Below are 21,942 nucleotides of genomic sequence, written 5' to 3'. Positions count from 1 at the left end.
TTTTGCTGATGTAGCTTACTCCACAGGGACCTGGTTTGTACAACAGTGCAAGCCAGCCCTTAGTACAGTGCTTCTCAACCTTTTCCAACTCTGGGCACTGCTTGGAAAATGCAGCTTTTACTTACTTTCAGCTCTTAGCTTCCACTTACTTTGTGACTACAGAAAAACAAGAGAAATTCTTCTGTTGCACAGAACTCAGAAAGCCCACAACAGGTCAGCAAGTTTGGGACACTAGGGGTTCCTATTTGAAGTCTCTGGGTTCATCCTGTGAACCATGTAGTTGTTTGCATGTTTAATGGCGATAGTATTGCATGGCACATGCAGGAACTCACAGCACCTGCAGGAGTTGTGGAGCCCTGGCTGAGAATCGCTGCCCTAGGAAATGGGTGGTAGAGAGAGGACAAACTCAGGGGCTCCCAAACCTTTGTTTACATTGCACATATCCTCTCCCCAGAGAAAATATTCTTATTCCATCACAAGCATCTGCAATAATAAAAAGAATTAAGACTATTCCGAGGCAAGGACAGCTTCATATTTTGATGAAAGTCTTGCCCATTGAAGGCAAGAACTGAATCTTGCATCAAATTTCTAAAATCTTGCATCTAATTGAAACCTGCATGTAATTTCCTGTTAAGCATATTTATGTGCACGCGTGTGAGTTAACTGCATACATTTTCAGGAGTATACAACCGCCTATAAGCAACAGGAATACTTTGGAAGATGATTTAAAAGAAACACAAAACCAACAACAGTACCTCCAAGTGATATCAGTGCTGTTACATTACCACTTGGTTACATCACTCAGGAAATTAATCTAATCAGCTAAAACAACAATAAACAGTCAAAAGCTGGCTCTGAAGGGAGAAACTGGCATTTCCGAGCAGAGCAGCTTTGCCACAAACCACAGCACAATTTAACTCTCTAGGAACACTGGGGGTGCCCAACATGAAAGCTTCGGGAACTAAAAAGCAGTCAGTGAAGTATGCAACTTCAGCCCGTTGGGATGGCTGTATGCAGTGGTTCTCAGCCTTGCTAGACTCAAGGCACCCCTCCACAGCATTTGTGAATTGAGTGGTCCCCCATTTCAAAAACAAATGCATTGCAGGGGTTTACCTTCTTGCAGAGGAGGAAGGGAAGTAGAGTTGCCTTATGAACCAACTGAATCAGAAATAAATAAGCTGGTGCTTTGTCTACAAATATCCAATACATGCACACACCTATGCATACAACACACACACACACACTCCCCCCACTCCTGCAAATAACCATCGATTCTGGGCACATAGGCTAAGATGCCTTTGGGACTGATCAGAGGAGCACTCACTGCAGACCGAAATAAAAAAAATATAATAATGATGCAGAGCAGCTCAGGAACAGCCAATGTGTCGAGAAAAATGGAAAGAGGCAAAACTTAGCCACCATTTTTGTAGATCTGGGGCTTCGCCTCGTGTGCTCGTGGGGACAAATCCTCAACAAAAGAAAACACGTTTAGCTCAGCTGAAGTCAATGTGTCTACACGGTTTCACACCATCAGTGTTTGGCCCTCAGATGCAAGGATTGAAATGAAGACTTCATGCTTCCCCTCCTTCGTAAAGCACTGAGATTCCCAGAGAAATAAAAATGTTACACATTAGTATTTTTCCCTCTTATTGACCATGACGAGGACAAAGCTAGACAAGCACAGGTAGGATTTTTTCCTCCCTATGTGTAAACTATCTCCAAGCCACGTAAATCCATCCATCAAAAAAGACGCAAGTAAAATCACCAGCTAAGTACTAAGCCTGCGTAGAGTTAGTTATGAACACATCTGCCGCATGGACTTGTGGCCCTTAGGCTCCTGGCAAATTGTCAGCATGGGTCTCATCGTCAGACTATTTGGGCACCTGTTTCGGGAGAGATTCCTCCCAACCAGAACAATTCGTGGAGCTAGGATTAGGTTCAATGGAATGAAGAATGTAGGTGGAAAAGAATGAATAACTCCACGCTCCGATAACAAGAGGAAAAGGGGGGCACAGGGGAAAGAGCTACATTTTTCATTAATGAAACAGCCTAGAAAGGGTTTGCTGCTTAGCAGGCATTAGTCAGTTCAGAGAATAAAAGAGCAAACAAATATGTTCTGTACTATCAAGGATTATGACTCAGAGCTTTTTCCTGTGATTCACTTTGGAACCAGCTGAGAGGCTGGAGCAGTCACAGCACTGATTCAGGGCAGTTTAATTTTTTCGGGTTCTCTCCAAAAACCCAAGGGCATTTTGCCATAACACCAAGAATTAAACTCTCTCCTTTTCCTCGGGTGAATACAAATCACGCAGCAAAGACCAGTGTCTGCCTGTGTGGGGTCACACACCCAGATTCAAGTCGTCCACAAGCTCCTAGAACCCCGTGGGAACCATGGGACCGACCATCCACAGCTCCAACACAAACACAAGGCAAAGCAAAACCCAAAGCCCCCCAGCAATGAGATCACATAAGAAGGGAGATGACTACAAGGCTATTAATAGAGTAAGAGACACCTGCTAACTATGGCATGGGAAGTAAGAAGCAGATGAGAGGGGGTAAGAGGCTGGGAGCAGATGCAAATTAACCAGAAAAGGTTAAGAATTCCTTCAATTCCTGCAATTTAGTGAGTGACTAGGAGGGGATTTTGGTCTCCAAGGCTGTCAATTCAGAGCACGTCTCCAAGATAATATTACACTATGTGGATATCTCCCACTGCCCTTTCTCCCTATCCCTAAAGGAAGCTGCAAAGAATTCACTGACCCATTTGTCCTGTCCATGCCTTTTCTGGGGCCCCACATCACTAGTCTCCAATGCTAGGGACAGAAGTTACGCAAAGAACTGGTTTAAGTGATCAGAAACTGGTTTAAACCTGTAACAGAAGTTCAGTGCACATAAACCAGTTTCAAAATGGCTGAAACTGGTTTAAGATGAACCTGGTTGAATGTAGTATCAGACCTAAGGATTTAGGTCAAACCAGTTAATGAAACTTCAGTCCCAGACCCCATCCTGATTCAAGTTAAATCAGAGTCCCCCAGCAATCCCAGCATGCTTTGCAGCCCCGGGCAGTGCTATGCTGTCTGCTCCAGAGAGCAGGGCTGGCCCTGCCCCTCTTCTCCCTCGCAGGAGCAGAGGGCCGACTCACTGCCTCTCCCCCGCACCCACCAAGGAAACCCCGGCTGGGGACTGGGGCCAAGAAGGGAGTTAAATTCACTTTCCTGTAAGTACGGAGCTGCCCTGCCCTGCAGGCTTACTTAATGCTGGCTGCAGCTGTGGACTACAAATCCCAGAGGTACCTGGAAGCAAGAAGAGGAAGTGGCAAGCAACCCTGCAGAGTCCTGCTGCTTTGATGCTAGACTGCAAACCCCAGAGGCAGCAAGAAGAGGAAGCAAACACACCGCCGAGGTTGTGTTTATAATTTTCAGTTTATAGTTTTTCAGAGGACTATTCTTGATCAAGCTTTTATGAATTCAGTGCTACTATCCGCCTCCCCACCCCACGCTGGCAGAGCAGGGCTGGGACCTGGTCACACTCCCTCTGCTCCAGCAGGGAGGAAGAAAAGCCTTGGAGTGGCTGGCAGGCATGCTCTAGCATCCCCCAGCTTCTGGTTTGAGCCAATGTAGGCATGGGGCTGCATTTCCTGATTCAAAAGTAAACGCGTGTTCATTTCTTATTGGTTCAAGCTTTGCAGCTTAGATTAGCCTAGAGACTGAATCAATTCAGCCTCAGGCTTTTTGAATGTCTGTACTTAGCCCTAGATTGCAATTTCTTTGCATCACCTAGATACCACTTCAATACAGCATGTCACCTGTTGTCACATGACATTTTTCTCCAGCTCATCACTTTACTGTTTATTTTCCTACAACTGAGCAGGGTCCCAACTGGATAAGGTAATTAAGGATATGCTTGGAGCCGGACATGCATTTAAGATTCTTCACTCAACGGAGCCCTATCTGGTGAGGCTCGTTCCCAGTTACCCAGTATAACAGGTTTTTGTGGCACTCTCTCTTTTTCAAGAGAGAAATCCATATATCCCCCTGGAAGCAACATAGCGCACTCCCACACAAGCTATTGAGGAGATTTCCAGAAGCAGAAGGCTGGGACTGCATAGGATGTCCACCTCGAGAGATGTACAAACAGACCTTACCCTGGCTCCTCTCTTGATGCTAATGATACCAAATGCTGAAGAACTCTTCAGAGGGAAGGACAGGACAGGAAGACTCTCCCCTTTCCTCCACACAGGAACAAGATGTCCTTGAAGCTACCAGAAATCTTGCCAGGCCTCCTGTAATTTGTAAAGCAAAAGGGATTTGCAGAATAAGCCACTGTAAAACCAGGAGGAGATTTTAGGTGTACTAGAAAAATTCAAGGACTCGGACCCTATTATGCTAGGTGCTGTGCAAACACAGAATGGACAGTTAGTCCCTGATGGATTTTAAACAAACATTTTTGCTGCATTAAAGATATCAATGAAGTGGATTTCCTGCCAGATTTAAACCAGGAATAAGGCTTTAAATAAGGTCTATGCAGCTAAAAGAAACAGAAGAAAGACTATAAATAAAATGGTTGCCAGCTACCATCAGGCACTGTACTGCGCTGTGCAACTAAGGGGGACTGTGCTCGTCTACAACAACACAGCCTTCTGCCTTGCACCTTTGCCAGGACAGCTAAGCCAGCAGCCCTCCCACTGCAGACACAGCACATGCCACCCAAAAAGCGCTACAGGATCTCTACGAAAAACAAAAAGAAGCCAACTAAAGCACTCTTCTGTGGACACAGCTGTATCCTAGGAGTTTGGTAAAACTGCGTCAGCTAGTGGGTATAATTTTATTCTTGCTGCACCCTTTGCTAACAACTACGCTACAAAGTTTTGCTGGTGCAGACCCAGCCTCACTAGACATGACAATGGTCTGAAGTCCAGTCATGACTGAAGACCCAATACAAGACTAAATGCAGGCCCAATTTTAAGGAAAGGGCTTCCAAAACGAGCAACGGTCTCAGAGACACGATGCTAGGACTCGAGCACAGGAGTGGAAAGAAATAGCTCTAGGGCTTTCTATCCCAGCCAGAGACACTGCAACATTTCCCCACTGGCAAATGGGAAAAAGTCACAAAAGATTAAAAGGAGGGTCATTTATACCAAGGCTCTGGCCTGTGGTATTATCAGTTCTGCTTTATTCCACTCTCACAAATAAATGAGCGCCAGGTTCAACCCCCATTTGGCTTCTAAATTAGCCTATGGCTGGGAGCAGTCATTAGTGATTCCACTGTCCCACAAAGGTTCAAGATCATGGAGAAGCATTACTTATCTCCCAGAGGAAGCTCACTCAGCTCTCTGTGCAAGAGAAGAATGGAAAGACAGACCGAGTCCGAGAGAGATGAGGTAGGAATCCAGCACCTTATTCTGCCGCAGGCATCCAGCAGGAAACCGTGCAAGAGTACAGAATTAGAAAGCAGGCAACAAAGTTCATGCCTTGCTCGGCTTCTACCAGAGAGATTTTATTCTAAAAACAGAGACTCATTTCCCCCTGACAAATACGATGAGGAAGGGAGGAAAGATCATACCTAAATTGCTCTCTCCAGGTTGATGGATACTCCTGCCGTGCAGCTGTCAGGAACAAGAGGAAGTCCATCATCCCAAGTACAACCGAGCATTCCTCTGCAGCTTACATTCAACCCACCTAATGGGAAGATCCCGCCCTGCAACTCTCAGGGGTGAGCATTTGTCTCAATTCCAGGAAAGCCAGCTAAAGGCAGGATCCGAATTGGAGAAACAGACAACAGGCATCCCTGGGAGATCTGCAGCAACCTTCAAATGTATTTGATTCACAAAGACTGCAGAACATCCTGGGAAGCCAGGTCCCACCTGAAAGGAAATGTCACCTGCCGCTGATCTGTTAGCTCAATTAAAACTACACTGCTTTGCCCATTTTACAGCAACAAACGGGGCGGGGGGGGGGGGGGGGGAGAAATCAGTGATGAAAACAAGCCGATTTTATTTTTAAACTGCATTTATTTTATAAAAAGTGTATTTGATTTTTTAAAAATCAAATACAAGTCTAATAGAGCCTTTGACATTTTAAGGCATAAATGGTGTAAAATTATTTACATGATTTTAATGAAACCTAAAAGAAGTCTGTCATACCATTACACTCTCCTCAAATTTCATTAAGTTAAAGTGGTCCTTCTATTTTACTATATAATTAAGAGAAATTCTTTAACTGTTGAGGTCAGCTCATGCTCTATAAATAGGTTGAAATATCACATGTAACACTAAGTATCTCTGTTTTCAGTGCCTTACAATAGAGGGAATACATTTTGCAAATTGAATCACTTTTTCAGTTTCTGCTATACAGAAAAAAGACTTAAATATTTCTGGTTTCAATTATTAAACCAGTGTGCAGACAATACCTTCTTCACTTGGGTAAGTTCTTTCAAAGTTGAAAGGTGAATTGGAAGTTGAGAAAGCAGGAAGTTTTGTTTTCCTCTTCCAATCTACAACTCATACACAGCTGAGAAATATTCAGAAGTATTTAGCTATCTGAAGATGAAGACAAACGTCTGGTAGGATTTTCAGAAATACACCTGAACAATCATGTAACTAAAAGTCGTTAAATCAGACACAAGTCTCAACAAGAGAGATTTAAGTTGGATACTAGGAAGAAGTAGGGTAACCAAAACTGGAATGTTAGGGGTGCACCAATAAAGATTTTCTTGGCAAATACTGACAGCCAATTATTAACCAGCTATACTGGCCGATACCAATAGCCAATTTACAGAAATGCAGCCTGGCAGCTTGGAGAGCAGCCTCCTACCAGTAAGTCTTGTGGGGGGAGCGGCGGGGGGCACAGATCGAGGCCTCCCACAGTGAGGGAGACAGTGCCAAGCCAGGGTGGTGAATGCAACCTTTGGGTGGGAAGGACGGAGCTACAAACAGCTCATCCAGAGGGCACGGAGGGTAGGAAGGGGGGTGTTCCCTGCCATGGCGCAAACCCCTGGGAGAGGCATGGGGAGCATGTTCCCCCCCTTGGATTTGTGCGCGAGGCGAGGGCAGGCTGCCCACTGTGGGCTTGGGAACAGGGGCTAGACCAGCCTCTTCCCAGTGGGGATGCTTGGCTGGGGCTGCACTCAGGGTGGGCAGGGGTGGTTATGGAGGGAGGGGCTACAGGGAATTTTGGGGTGCCCACTGCCCCCCAGGCCACCCCTAGCACCGCCCCTGCTTGGGGCACTCAGCCCTGATGCCTTTCCGTCAGGAGCCCCGAGCTGGACACTCGCCTCCTGCCCACCCCTCTGCAGGGGGCTTCCAAAAAAAGGCAGCAGAGTCCCCAAGCAGGGGCAGCATTAAGGAAGGCTTGGGGGGCCTATGGTCAAACACAAAATTCCCTGTAGAGCACCCCTCCCAGCACCATCGCTGCCTGCCCAACGCAGCTGAGCCCATCCTATCCCTGCCCATCTCAAGCGCAGCCCCAGCCCACCCCACCAGAAAGAGGCTGGCGCCACCCCTGGCCCTAAGCCCACAGCAGGCAACCCACCCTCGTCCTGCACGCAAATCCACAGCCCTCCCTCCCCACACCCTCTGGACAAGCTGCCCATGGCTCTGTCCTCTCCGTCCTGGAGTCCCATTCACTGCCCTGGCTGGGCAGGCACTGCCCTGCTCCACTCCCTCCCTCACCGTGGGGGCCTCAATCTGCTCCCCTCCCCTGACTTACCAGCAGGATGCTGCTCTCCAAGCTGCCAGGCTGCATTTCTGGCCGCGTGCATGCTGCAGCAGCTGTGTACATGCATACAGCATTTACTGGTGACATTACTGGCCAAAAGCAGCCAATTGCCGATGATGTTCATTTTCCTGTTATTGGTACTGATCTGATATGCAACCAATATATCGGTTTTCAAGTGTGATTGAGACAAATGTCTATCTGCAGGGACGATCTTACCCTAAGCAAGTACTAAACTAAATTATCAATGGGAGCTAAAATCAATGGCACTTAAACCTACTCCAATATTTTCATGCAGAACTAAGCAGCTATCTGCATCTTCAGGCACATCTGAAAATCCATCAATTAACCAACCATATTTTAACGCTTTCTTTTGACTAACTTATTTTTCCCTCATGTTTCCAGACCATTAAAGAGTATTTGCAGTTAAATAAAACTCTGAGTTAGAAAGTAATAAAATCACTTGTACATGTTTAATTGAATCTCAGTTTCTATCCAAATGCAGTTTAATGTAAATCCCAAGCACAATTCATCATCTCCTGAGTAAGCTACTCACTGTTTCTTAATCTCATTCTTCACAGATAGCCAGGACATATTTTGGGCTGTAAGTGTTGCTGGTAAGCTTATAGCCATTTATCTTGGAGACAGGCTTGTTCCTTGCTCTTCACATGGGTTTCCTTAAGTGCTAGGGCATCGATTGAATTTTTCTTCAGCATCTTACCCAGATAGCCACGTTTGGCCCTCGAGACCCTCAACATTCAGTTGGCAGACCCATGTCCCAGGGCCTAATCTTCTGAATAAAGGACCCTTAAAGGGGCTTTTTTGATTTCTATGGTTGTTGCTCCATCGACCAGGAGGCCATTGGGTGTTCGGTTGCCATTGTGAAGACATCAGCTGTGGATTTTCCCATTTTGGATTTCCACATAGCAGGGTAGGTCTCGAGCAGCCTGTCATCGTCTACTGGTGCTGGCCAATACTGCTCCTCCATACATTCACTGCCTCAGAGCTACATACAGAGAGGTCGTGCACATGAATGACAACCCAAACCTCTCCGCTCGTAGCGATTTAGAGAGCCTCCCAAGCTCACTGGTTGGTCTCCCAGAAACCTTTGTTGACACATGCACAAGCCCTTGTAGGCCATAACAGTGCTGCAGCTTGGAAGAAAGGGTGCAATGAAACCATCACTCAGAATAAACATCTAATTTCCAACCCAACAATAAAACCTCCTGGTTTTGACCTTCCGTGAAAAACATGGAAGGCTCTAAACTGGATCCAAACTGGGTATGGCTGCTCCAGTCACTTAAAGCACAAATGGTATATTAGGAGTTCTGCAAAACATGACTGCGGTAATCCTATAAACCACATAACACTCTGCCCTCGATACAAGTTCAACGGTAACATTGCAGAGATGCATTCCCTTTCCTCAAGAGCATTAGACTGGTTAACTAACCTGAAACTGGAATCATAATTGTTGCTCTAAGGCAGTCATACAGAAGGAAAAGTTGACTGTTTCCTAACATAATAAAAATTCAGCAATCTGACTAAATACATTTTACACTATACAGATGCTTAAATAAATGAGAGAGAATTCATCCTCCTAGTTAGCAAAAATTTCCATGAAATTTCATCTAAAGGCTGTATTTGATTGCAAATCATCATGTTTTAATGGCAATGCCATGTAATAAGAACAAACACAGCTTTAGGAAAATTAGTGCAATGCAGATACAAAACAAAATGAAAAAAACAACTGATTTAAATCACGATTAAACTGGATAATTTAGCCCACTGAGTAAAATCAATCCATCCTAATGTCACCCCTAAAGACAGCTTCCTCTCTGTATGCCGTTTAGGGGGCACAAACAAACGCAAGTTCGCTGTGGCTCGAGTGCATTGCTATTTTGACACTCAGGATATATAGGAAAGGTATGGGCCACTCGGAAGTACTGTACAGAGAACCTCTAGTGAGACTCCCCACAAAATCGGAGCAAAATAGTGTCATTTACTTTAATTTTATGCTTTTACCTTATGTGCATCAGTAAAAACCTACACAGAAATCCTCTTGGGGGGTAAACCACTATGAGAAGGGGAGAAAACCCATACCTCTCCAGTCACTTGGCCTGTTGCCATATTCAGATAAACAAACCGGATTTCTTTACAGCCTAAATGGCAAGTAAGAATTTTGATTTCATTCCACAATATACGGGCTGTTCTTGCTTTAACCTCCTCCAAAAGAGGGGGGAAGTCACACTTGAGATTGGGCAAGTCATTTTCCTGCTAGAGCAGAAAGGGAGGGTTTCTTCCAGGATTAGAAAACCCTTTAATCCTCTCAAGAGATTGGACAAGTTCTCCACACACGGACCGTCAAAAACCTTGAAACAAAATGATAGAACTCAAGCTCCTAAGCCTGAAAACACTTAAGAGTCAGATCCTACTCCAACTTTTAAGCACTTCAGGGCTGGGTGCCCAAGTGTAATGCTATTCCATCCTGTTCAAGTCCCTGAAAATCCATTAATGCAGCTGCTTTTACAATGCACCAACATCCAAGCCTTGAGATTAAGTCACAAAAGGGCAGCAACCCATCTACCTTGTGTGAACCAGCGGTGCTCAACCTCCGATCTGGCCAGCAGAGCCATGTGATCCAGCCCACACATCCAGAAATTTGGCAGCGGGGAAGCACTGGCAGTGTTAATTGCTCCACCTCTGCTGCCAAGTTTCCAGACCCATGGGGAGTCCTACAAGCTAGATAATATAGCCCTACATGTTAGAACAGGGGTGGGCAAAACATGGCCCGCAGGCTGAATTCGGCCCACCGAGGGGTTTTGTCCAGCCCACGGCAGGTCCCACACAGCTTATGGGCAAGGGGCAGCTCGGGCCGTGGTGTGCCCAGGCGCGCAGCAGGGCTGGGGCAATGCGGATGCTGGACTCTACTTCTCAGCAGCCTCAGCCACATCTCCTTCAAGCTGCTGCTGTTGGACTGAGCCCCACTACCCAGGCACCCTGGCCCGCCACACTGCACCCACCACTGGGAGTAGGACCCATGTAGGGCCCTGGGCAGGTGGGGAGCTGCATCCGGGCTGGGACCTTGGGATGGCGACAGTGTGGGGCTGGGGCTGAGGGTAGGGCCATGATCCACTCCCCACACGTCCCTGCCTGCAAAACCAGAGACCGTCGCAGGGGCATGCCGGCAGTGGATCACGCCTCAGCTCCAAGTCCCACACTGTCATCACCCCATGACCCTTCCCTGTGATCCCAGCCTCACCCACCCATCCTGCTCCCAAACACTGCTCCCCTGCCTACCCCGGCCCCATCCCACATAGGGAGCTTTGGTGAATTTTTCCGCCCCGGTCGGGTGCTGACCTGGCCCGTGACACCTTGGGAAAACTCATTATGTGGCCCATGAGCCCAAATTGCCCATTGTTAGAAGGTGCTAGCATGCAGTTTCTCCATGACCGGATCTAGGAGCACAGGATCAGGCTGCATGCAGAGACCCAAGGGCTAGGTCTTACTCCACCCACTAGGTGAAAGCAATTTGGCTCCATCTGCCCTGCTAGCAAATCCATTACCCTTAGCAAGATCTCCTGGAAAGGGGCCCCCAGCTTAGAAGCACAATTTTCAAAATATTTAGATCTTTCTAAATATACTTCCCCAGTGCACATGTGCTAATAATAGTGCAGATTAATCAGTCTAAGAGCACTGTCTATCCCTTGACAACCCCCAAGTAAACTATACTAACATGGGAGGCAGTGAGCGATATTCTGCAGAAAGATCAACACTGGCTCCATGAAGACGAGCAAAGGGAGGGGACAGAAATAAAGCTCTCTTACCTATTTACGAGCATGAATTACAGATTACTCCAGATGTATGCCTTCCCATTAATGATGAATATTGTGATTCTATTATATAATGGAGCGGAAAAGCAGCACGCAAACACACTGCTTAATCATTCAAAAGGTATCATCAATAATGAACTAAAATCTTCACCGCTTTTCTCCTCCTCCAGGGTCATTGTAAAAAGGCAGAGGCAAAAAAAGAAAAGAAAAAGAAAAGCTCAGGCCCTTGGATACAACAGTCAAGAAAGTTGCCTAAGTACCTGAAAAGACAGACAGACAATTGGAAATGATGGCATACACTTAAAAACCAGATCTCAAAATGCCAGTGAAATCAGCATTCATGGTTTATAATGGTATTATTGCCTCCACCCTCACTCGAGAGAAGAGAGAAATCTAAAACATTAAGGTATATGGCTCCGAGCTGGCACGAGCTGGAGTTAAGCACATTAGAATTTTTTTTGGAAGGCAAGGAGGGAGATGCCAAAAGGAGAGAAGTTTCTTTCTTTGGCCTATATGTGCATAAACCCCATGCAAAGAATTTAAAAAATAGGCCTCGTCTCCTAGAAAGGTGTGCCACTTTGAACTCGACAGGTAAAATTTAAACAGTGCCATCTACTCATAAGGCTGTAGCCGTGTTAACATAAAAGATGCTTTCTACCAAGATAGCTTTCCTCAAGTGGAAAGGAGAATGGTTATAAGTGTAAGTCACATATACAGCGGTTAAAAAGCATGCATGCTAATTGTACCTCTACAACCATATCAGCAAAAAATCACACCCTCCTCCCCAAATCAGAACAGTTAAACCAGTACAGCTATCATGTACATACCAGGCCTCTGATGATGTTCAACAAAAAACAGACACCTTCAGGCCTTTCTTTACCCATCACTCTCCGCCAAGCATTTAAATGGGAAGTAAACAACTAGACTACACGCCCTCTGAATATACAGTGCTAAACCACAAGTCCCTGTTCAGGTACAGGCAGGGGAAAAGACCAAGGAGTCATTAAATTTAGACCAACAGCACTACATGTTTGTAAGAGCAAGTGTCAGTGCACAAAGGCAGGCCTAACTTTGTCACTCGTGCAATAACACCTACTCAGTGGCAGGTGCTTCCCAAACCCTTGCTCAGGAAGGCATTTGCTCCAGGGGAGGCCCAATCTAAGAATAAGGGTGTTGTGTTCAAGCCAGGAAGAGAATTAAGCCATTATTCCTTTCCATTTGCAGTGCCCTCACCATCACCCCTGCTTTTACCTGTGACGTGTTGCAGGATGTTCCTGGTGTTTCGCTGTGAGTCCCTTGTAGTGAGACTCTGAAAGGGTGATTTGGGGGCTTCCTGAAATGGTTGCCTGCAAATGCAGAAGCCTGGACTGAACTGCCTCGGAGTCCCCTTCCAATACTGTATTCCTATGAGGATGGGTAGTCTCCCCCCACCCCAGCCTTATTGTTTAATTCTCTTCCTGACTTGAATACACCCTTGGGTGTTTAGAAGGGATTTAAATACAGCCAGGGTAGGGACCTTCCTGAGAAGCTCGGGGAAGCTGTAACATGCACAGGGGGACAGAAGAGGTGTCTCGGTCCTAGGAGATAATGCCGGGGGGAGAATGATCATTCAGCTTTACACCCATTGGATTTTTGAGGCAGCAAGATCAGTAAATGAGTTCAGACAGTGCTAAGCCTCACCTCTGTAATGATGCCCGCTAAGACATCCCTGGGTAATGTCCAGATGCACGGTGCCCTGTCACTTCTGCCCACTGAGTAAATCAGATCAGCTTTCCTGCTTCCTCTGCTCTCCCACACATTGATCTCTTCTACCCACCTGCCATCTCTTCCCTCAGGCAGGGACTCTCGCTGGTTTATTTCCTACCACAATAGATTCAAATAATTCCCCAATCAGGGCCTCTTAGGTATTACTGAACAAGGAAATCAGAAAGAGTGAGAACAAAGGATGAACAGAGTGGGATTTATCTAAAGAGCAAGGGAGGAGATGCAGAAAGTTAAAACTGCCGGAGGCCGGCAAGGGGAAAGGAAGAGGAAGAGAACTTGCACCCCGAGCAGAACACCACGCCGCCGATAGGCGATTTTATTTTCAAGCAGCATCCTACCTACAAACGAGGAAAGAGGCAATGTAAAACTTGGACAGGGTGCACTGATCGTTTCAACTGATGCACTGGCAGCTCTAAAAAAACAAAAAAAAGGGGGCGAAGGGAGCAGAGCTGAAGGATCCAAGTTTAAGCCCATACAGAAAACTAAAGCTGCAATGTCTCATTGGAAGGAAACGCAGACCTGAGCCTGTGCCAACAGTTCTGCCAGGGCTTGGGTGGAATAAAAGGTCTGTGCCACAATGTGTATTGTTCCAATACTTCTCTGTCCCCTGTGCAGACTCTCTTCCGATTCAGTTCCAGAATCTGGAGCTATTTTAAGCAACTCTTGGGGGAAAAAACCAAAACAAAGCAGGATTTTAATACTTGTTTGGATTGCTTATGAATTTTTTCCAGTGAAACAAAGCTTTAAAAACTGTGACTCAACATGACTTTACAATGGGCGGTGACTATCACTAGGACCAGAATATCCTCTTACTAGAAAAATGTTCTCTTTCCTTTCCTGCCCTGCATGAGGTGGTATAACATTTGACAGCTCATTTAGTTTCATGCAGACAATAAGGGATCTTTGTAAGGTGCAGTGGGGAAGATTTTCAACTGCTTATTTGCAACATAGCATTCAGGAAAACAAGCCAAAATGAGATGATCCTTATTTCTGTAACTACGGTGGATCCCAGAGGCGCAGGTCAAAGGTTTAGGACCTCGCTGGGCTACACAGCACAGGAAAATACAGAAGAGCCGCCGTCCTGAGCAGATTTCCATACAACAAGGGGGACTGCACTCTTTTTCTATAAAAGACAACTGGAACGAGGAAGCAGACAACCGTGACTCCTTTAAACTGAGGTAATCCCTGCGGGTGACATTTTTACTATGGTCTAAGGGTACCAATCTCACTGAAGATGATCCCTCACCCTTTTTAAAAACAGATGCATTTATATTGGTATAGTCATCTTATAGTCAACTAGTCAAACAATGGGAGAACGAACAGGCAGACCAAAATTAATGAACATCCCAAGTTCACGCAGCACATCAGAGGAAAAAAAATACAGCTGATCTCCCGAGTCCTAGCCCAGTGCACTGAAAGAAAGGCTGTTTTCAGGTTTCCAAGAAAACTATCATGGGAATAAACGTGAAACTACTGAACCCCAGAATGGTGCCAGTTTCTCCCAGTACCCCACTAACAGCCCCACTTTTGCAGTCTTGTCCACACAACAGCACTCAATCACTTCTGTGCAAAATCATTTGCAAAAAGTGATCGGGTGCCTTGCCACTTCCCAGTTCCAGATGCAAAAAACAAGCCTCACATTAGGCTGCCTTCCATTGCTCCAGGTGAAATTGCTCTCTAATACCTCAGAGCATAGGATCACAGAAAAGTAAGGCTGGAAGGTCTGGAAGTCATCTAGTCCAGTCCCCTGCTTAAGGCAGGACCACCTCTGATTAAACCATCCCAGAAAGAAAGGGCTGGCTATGTTAACCTGAAGTCAGACAGAAGGCAGGGCAGAAATGCACCTTATTGACTAAATCAGCATTTGATGAAGGCCGCTCTCTGCTTATGAAAACTTGTGCTAAACTATGCCAGCCAAGTCTCGGTCACATCTGCTTTTAAAAAGCAGGGCAGGCTGCGGTGATGGAAGGGGGCTACTGCCACCCCAATATTCACCATAGCCCTCCCCAGCCTGCCCCCTCCAGCGCCACCACTGAGAGGCCCAGTGCCACTGCCGCCCCCACCTGTAGCCAGGCTAGGCTCTGGGCAGCTGCAGCGGGCAGGCTGCAAACAGCTGCACGGGGCTCCGCATGCCTCCGAGCAGAGAGCAGGGAGGGTCGCACTGCCTCAGACCCCATCCCCACTCTCCGCTCCGGGGCGCCCGTGCAGTCGCTGCCGACACGAGAGCTGATGCCAGGACTGCAGAGCCCGGCGCAGCTGTTTGCAGCCTGTGCGCTGCCTGCTGCAGCTGCCCAGAGCCCAGGCTGGCTACAAATAGCTGTGCTGAGCTCCAGAGCCCAGCACGAGCTCTGCACCGGCAGCAACTGCATGAGAAGAGAGCGGGAACAGGGTCTGAGGCAGTGCAACCCTCTCCCGCTCTCCGCTCTGAGGCGCGCGTGCAGTCGCTGGTACGAAGCAGAGCCCAGGGCAGCTGTTTGCAGCCTGCCTGCTGCCGCTGCCCAGAGCCCAGGCTGGCTACAGGTCAGCCACCTCCCTGACACTGTCCGCATGCGAAGCTGGAGCCCAGGCCAGCTCTTTGCAGCCTCCTGGCTGCAGCCAGCCCAGGCTCTGGGTACCTGCTGCCAGCCACAGAGTCCAGGCTGCTTGCAACAGGGCTTGCAGCATCCCAGCCGCCTGCTGGGAACAGCCGGGCTCCATGGCTGGCAGCAGCTGCCCGCTTGTCTGTCTCTCTCTCTCGCCCCTTCCTCCTCTCAAAACTATGGCAAAACATTTGACATGCCACACATTGCGCAGTGCTTTAAATTCCCCAGTAATGATTAGGTGTGTTGCACTTTGTGCAGCACCGGGTTCAGCCCTCCTGCCCCTGGGGCAGGGGGCTGGACTCGATGATCTTCTGAGGTCCCTTCAAGCCCTAATGTCTAATAAATCTATTAATCTATACATCCGTGAGAGTTCAAGAACGTCTCATGACTTCCCAGTCACTGAAACTGGAAGAGAGGGTCAGGCTTCAGGAGGAAGATCATTTGGTTTTGCACCAGTTCAGGAAGGCATAGGGCCAGGGCCTGCTCAGTAAAAACAAAATCTGTCCTTCAGCACTGCTTGCTGTAACACTGACTGCTAATGAAACACTGCACCAATACCCAGTGCAGAGGCCTTTATTATGCAGGTCTGGTTTCTAGTTTTTAAGTTACTCTGTTTTTTGTTTTTATTTTATACTTTAAACTACACTGAGCTTTTGTTGCAAAGGGCGACCTCAATTAAATAAACAGAAAACAAATATCACATTACCAATCCCTGCACTGCCAGCTCCTCCATATTTATTCTCTTCATCAGGGAACAGCATCAATTCCCAGGTACTTCAAGCCAAGGGGAAAAAATACCTATTGCAAAAAAGTATGTATTCAAGGATTTATAAGCAACTTCTCTAGCTGCTCTTGTGCCGGCAGAGATTACCTCCAAGCAACATTTGTTTTTAAACCCACGACTGGCTCCTACATAAAACTTTAAACTAGAAATGGAGTAACATTAGGCAAATACTTCTTTAAAGCAGCTGCAATGTACATTTTTGTTGCTCTGTCAAAAAACTCTTAATTTATGTGCTATGCAATAATTATTTTACTAATCACAGGGTGTCCTGTACTTCTTGATCTGAATTATTATTATTATACTTGGCTCAACTGCAAACACGTCTGCCATCCAAACACAGCACACCAAGCAAAAAAAAAAAATCTTTTACTGGTGGTGGCACAAGCTGGTGAATGCCATTCTAGCATATAATTACTTTTAACAGGAAAAAACAACATCTTTTAGTAGGATTTTCCATTTTAAGCTAGAACAAAATCACCACAGAAAGAAAAAAAAAGTTAAGCCAGGCAACCAAACATACTATGCCCTTCTTTCAATTCACCCGCTCAGAGCTATATTTATCACTTAGCCTTAAAGGTAAAAACAAATTTGACTTCGGAAAGCTATTTAACTGCTTAAAAAGCAGACACTCAAGTAGTTTAGGCCACACACTTAGAATATTCATTTTAGTCCTTCTTGCAGTATTTAAGTTAACTGAGTGTTTCTGAATGGTAGGGCATCTGGGAGGCATGCCTCAAGGCACAAGGCTCTGATTGAGGTGGTCAGGAAGTAAAACAGCCCTATGATCACGTTATTCTTTAACTCGCCACATCATAGTCCCTTGCACTTTCCTCTGACATCTGGTGCCAGCCCCATGACAGATAAGATAATGGAGTAATGATGCCAGGGCCCAATGCACTACAGAGAGTCCAATATCCCTAAATCCCAAAGCAGACACCAGCAGTGGTGCAAGCTTCCCCAGCCAGCCCTGATCTTAAAACCACTTGCTTTCAGAGGCAGGTAGTAATATATCTGCATTAACCCACCCGCTATTTATACATATAATCCCTCCTAACACAGTTCGCCAGGTCAGGTCACTTAACCACTCTGAAATCACGTTTAGAAACCACAAAGTACTATAAAGAATTAAACGAAGTTCCCCAGACACTTGAAATATGTGACATTTCCCTTTAAGGCATCGTCCGTGTGCCCCAGCAGCAGCACATGCCAGTTTTGTTTCTATTTTTTTTTTCTACCTTGACCGTGTCTCTTTAAATAGTGATCAGGCTCTGTCTGCCAAGCAGCAGATATCTGCACTACCTCGCATACTCATTACTATCCAAAGTGAAAGTCCACAGCAGGCAGATGTAGTGCCGTTAGTTCACAATTCAACTTAAATGACCTCCATGATTCACTATCTGAAGCAGGCCCGTAGTGGTGCACGCCAACCCTTCCAGACGCAGCTGCCAACCCTGCGAACAGGAGCCTGGAATGAGCAGTCCTTCCCGGCAGAGAGGCAGCCACACTGGGTACTGGGGTTTCTTGGAAAAAGGCTGTGCAGATGAAGCCGTCCAACAAGCTCGCTTGCTGTCCTGAGCGGGAGAGGTGGAGGCAGCCAGGAATAGATCCCATCATGAAATGAGATTGAGCATACTCTTTAATTTCTGCCAGCATTGTGCTTTCTTACTGTAGACCCACCTCTTGCTGTGGCCTGAAGAAGCCAATACTCAGCTTTACAGACTGCAGGTCAAAATTTACAAGGCAGCATCTCAGCTGGTTTCACGGTTCTTATCGGCTCCAGGGAGGTAGCCAGCACTGCATAGGATGCGGTTTCTCTCCATTTCCAACGTGGGAATGAAACACACGGCTCCTTTTTCTGCAGGCATGGGGCTGCTCAGATCAATGCAGCAGCTTTTAAAGCACAAAGGAGCCAATTTACTTAACAGGTAGAACAGCTAGAAAACACTCCCTCTCTGAAACCATGTTAAACCCAGTTGGATCCATGCTGCAATGATTTTACTCAGACTCAGTTTCATATGGGCAACAATGCCAAAGCCAAAACTCCTGTTAGAAATGCGACCTGGCTCTAAACACCAAGCCAGAAAGGGCAGGACTTGCATCGAGCCAGGACACTACTGAAATAGAAGAACGGTGGACCCATACCCATAGGGCGTTAACTGCCCCAGGCTGAAAATCCATGTCTACACAAGGCTGCGTCCTGCCCATTCATCAATGTGAACAGACCCACAAGCACTGGGCCAATTTACCCTCGTTTCTTGGCCCACATTTCAACGCTGATAAGAAGAGCTGGGAAAAACACAAACATACTGGACCTGGGTGAACTGTGATTTGGAGCAGGCCAGGAAGCAGACAAGGCCAGAAACAATACTGCCTTAGAGACAGAGGCAGGGAGAAATGGTCCAGGTACCACTCCTGCTTGCTCACGAAGAAAAGAGGTGCAAAGCTATTCCTGCTCTTGGAGCTTGCATGAGTGACTCTTTGAGCTAGTTTGTACACAGAGATGTACAGACAGATGTACGGGCGAGAGAGAGAAATTGTAAAAAATGTACAGGGCAGAAGAGGGAAAAACTACAGCAGGGAAGGCAGAGACCTGAAAACAATAAGAGACATGTCAAGCAACCCAGAAACACACACACGAGAAACTGGTAAAGGAGACAGAAGTCTAAATGGGAAACATGGCTTTACATAAAACAAACCAAGGCAGAGCAAGTGATACTTGTAAATATGTACCAGTGGGAACACTGATATGTGCCTTATTTACCCACATCACGGACAAACAGCGCAGCTGTGCAACTGGATGGGTCGAACTATGCAAGAACAGGCATCAGCACAGTTATTGGTCACCTGCAGCACAAGGAAAAGGGATCCCCCCCCCCGACACCCTTTTTCTATCATTTTACAATGTTCCCAAATCAGCTTAACCCTATTTAACACATTCTGACACTAAAGGCGGGTGGGGGGGGGCCCTAATTCCATCAGTTTTCAGAACAAAGGACTGAAATCAGTGCAAAAACCTGTGTGCAGATTCAGTCAGCTAACAGGTCTCAGGGAAAGTTTCCAAGCTCTGCTGATAACTGCCTTCACTCTTCCTCTATAAATCCATGCTGCAGTTTCAATGGGTTACATCATCACTTAAGTTCCTTTATTAAACCCCTTACTGTAATGTTGCTGTTAAATTACGGCCAGGCTACAACTCAGAGGAGCCTTCAAGCCAGTTTCTGAAACGTAGATAGTTATGAGCTTTTGGGGTCGCTTGGCATTACAGATGCTGTACAAGTGATGGACAAAAGGGTCTTCCACGTGCGTTTTGTTTTAAATCGTAAACAGAAAGGAAACTTTCTGGAAGAAAAAAGGGGTAACATGTGACAGGAACGAACAGACTTTTGCCCCCTCCCTTTTGTTCTACTACAATGGCTAGATTTTCAATCCAACAATTCAAGAAACAATGACTTGATGGTTCAAGTGCTGGCCTTCGACACAGAAGAACCTGTGCGTGGCTCCCAGCTTCGTCATAGACATCTTGTGCGACTTCAGACAAGTCACTTCATCTCCTTGAACCCCAGCTCCCACTCTGGAAGAGATTACCGGCGTTCCTCTGACTTACGACATAATTGGTTCCTGGAAATCGCATCTCAAGTCAAAAAGTCATAACTTGGAACCAATTTTCCCATAGGAACAATGTTATAAATGGGGGATTGGTTCCTGAACCAAGGTCCAATACCCTATTTTCACCAAAAATACCCCAGAATTTTGTACTCAGTCAATTACAGATGAGCAATGTGGCTACACTGATGTATTTATATTGTAAATAGCAATCGTATTGATTTGGAAGGACTTCTTTGAGGCGACTTTGCTGGACTTTTTGAAGGGTTCCTGGCTGGAGTCTTCTCAGGAGTCTTGGCTGCAGGTTTTTCTGGAGTCTGGTCTGCTTTCTTAAAGAAAGTGTCCAAGGAAGCTTGGACAGATGCTCTCCAGGGAGACAGGGGATGCAGCAAACCTGTTCGCTGGCGTGGCATGGCACTGGATCTCGTAGCTGTTTCCATAATGACAATAACAATGAAGAATCTGCTCAGCTTCTTAATGGTGCATGTCGCAAATATAGGTCTAACTAGGGCTTTGACCTTCACAGGTGGGGAACTGCTGGAAAAAGTGGGTACCAGGAAGAACTGCTGGAGGTCCAAGGAGAAGAGCCTACACATTTTAGTGAGAAGTAGAAGTTAGACCCTACAGAGCAGCTAGGAAAAACCACCAGCCAGGAAGAGGCCTGAATAGGAAGAACAGAGCTACTACCCATCCTTGATTACACCCATGTGCTGGGTCTTCCGTGGGGGCAGCCAAAAAGTGCCCTTTGTTTGCACAAAAGAAGGGAAGAGGAAAGGACCCATCACGAGTCAGGGTGCAGATAAGGTGCAACTCTGGGAGGAGATGCTCTGATCAAACTGGGAAAGCTTGCTTTCTCTCCATCTGACTTGCCAACTTCCAGAATGAACTTTTATGACTTAACCAAGAGGCTTAATTATCATCTCAGTGACACAATCAGGTCTGAGACACAAAGGATTACCAGACAAATGACTATTATGTTACCATAGTGAGCTGCATTACCCAGAGCACCATGGCTTCTTGGCTTAGACAGGGACCCCACTGTTGGACACTGTAAACAGAGCAGAAAGGATGGGCCCTGCCCAGAGAGCTTACAACCGAAGACAAATGATGGACATATGGAATAAAGGGAAGCAACAGGTTGACCAGAGCAGGGACACCAAACATAAAGTCCTCTGGAAGCAAATAAAAAGTATGGCATCCCACAGATCAGCCTAGAGACGGTCTCATCTGAAACCCTCACTCCAGATAGGAGGCCAGGAGGAGTGAGCCACCCAGCATACAGACAGTCGAGACACACCAGTTCCCTGTTCGCAGAATCCCCACTTTAACCACTAATGGGGATGCTATAAAGACCATCTGCTTCCACAACAAAAAATAAGTAACCCACATCAAAATGACCACATCCCCCAGGCCTCTCAGAAAACAACCCCTAATTAACCAGATTATTATGCGTACCATGGTTTTGACTTCTGAGCTCCCCTATGAAAGCATCACTCTTTCAGACCAGCTGACTCCTAAGAAAGAATCCTGTATTAATTACTTCCCACTTGGATCAATAGGTCAGTCCACAGGAGGATAAAAGTTGCAACATATTTTAAAACTTTGAGTTGGAATCTGATGCTAAAATACAGACAACCAGCTTGATTCAGATTTGGGATTTGAACATT

The 21,942-nt window shown here is 46.4% G+C and overlaps 1 long non-coding RNA gene across 5 annotated transcripts in view; it reads right to left on the bottom strand.

Annotated features, from left to right (window-relative positions):
* The window catches only part of LOC149869631 (uncharacterized), a 220,623-nt gene that overhangs the window by 181,199 nt on the left and 17,482 nt on the right, over window positions 1-21,942 (bottom strand). Inside the window, exon 1 of one of the 5 annotated variants that reach the window (XR_016441503.1) lies at window positions 4,145-4,432. The exons of the other annotated variants lie outside the window; for them this stretch is intronic. This is a non-coding gene — a long non-coding RNA (uncharacterized LOC149869631). Of the gene's footprint in view, window positions 1-4,144; window positions 4,433-21,942 lie in introns of those variants that run through there. 5 annotated transcript variants of the gene reach the window in all.

The sequence above is a fragment of the Crocodylus siamensis genome, chromosome 3 (genome assembly GCF_052110815.1).
Source record: "Crocodylus siamensis isolate JL-2025a chromosome 3, ASM5211081v1, whole genome shotgun sequence".
Classification (NCBI taxonomy): domain Eukaryota; kingdom Metazoa; phylum Chordata; order Crocodylia; family Crocodylidae; genus Crocodylus; species Crocodylus siamensis.
Note: the sequence above shows the minus strand (reverse complement) of the source record. Positions and strands in the feature narration are given on the sequence as shown.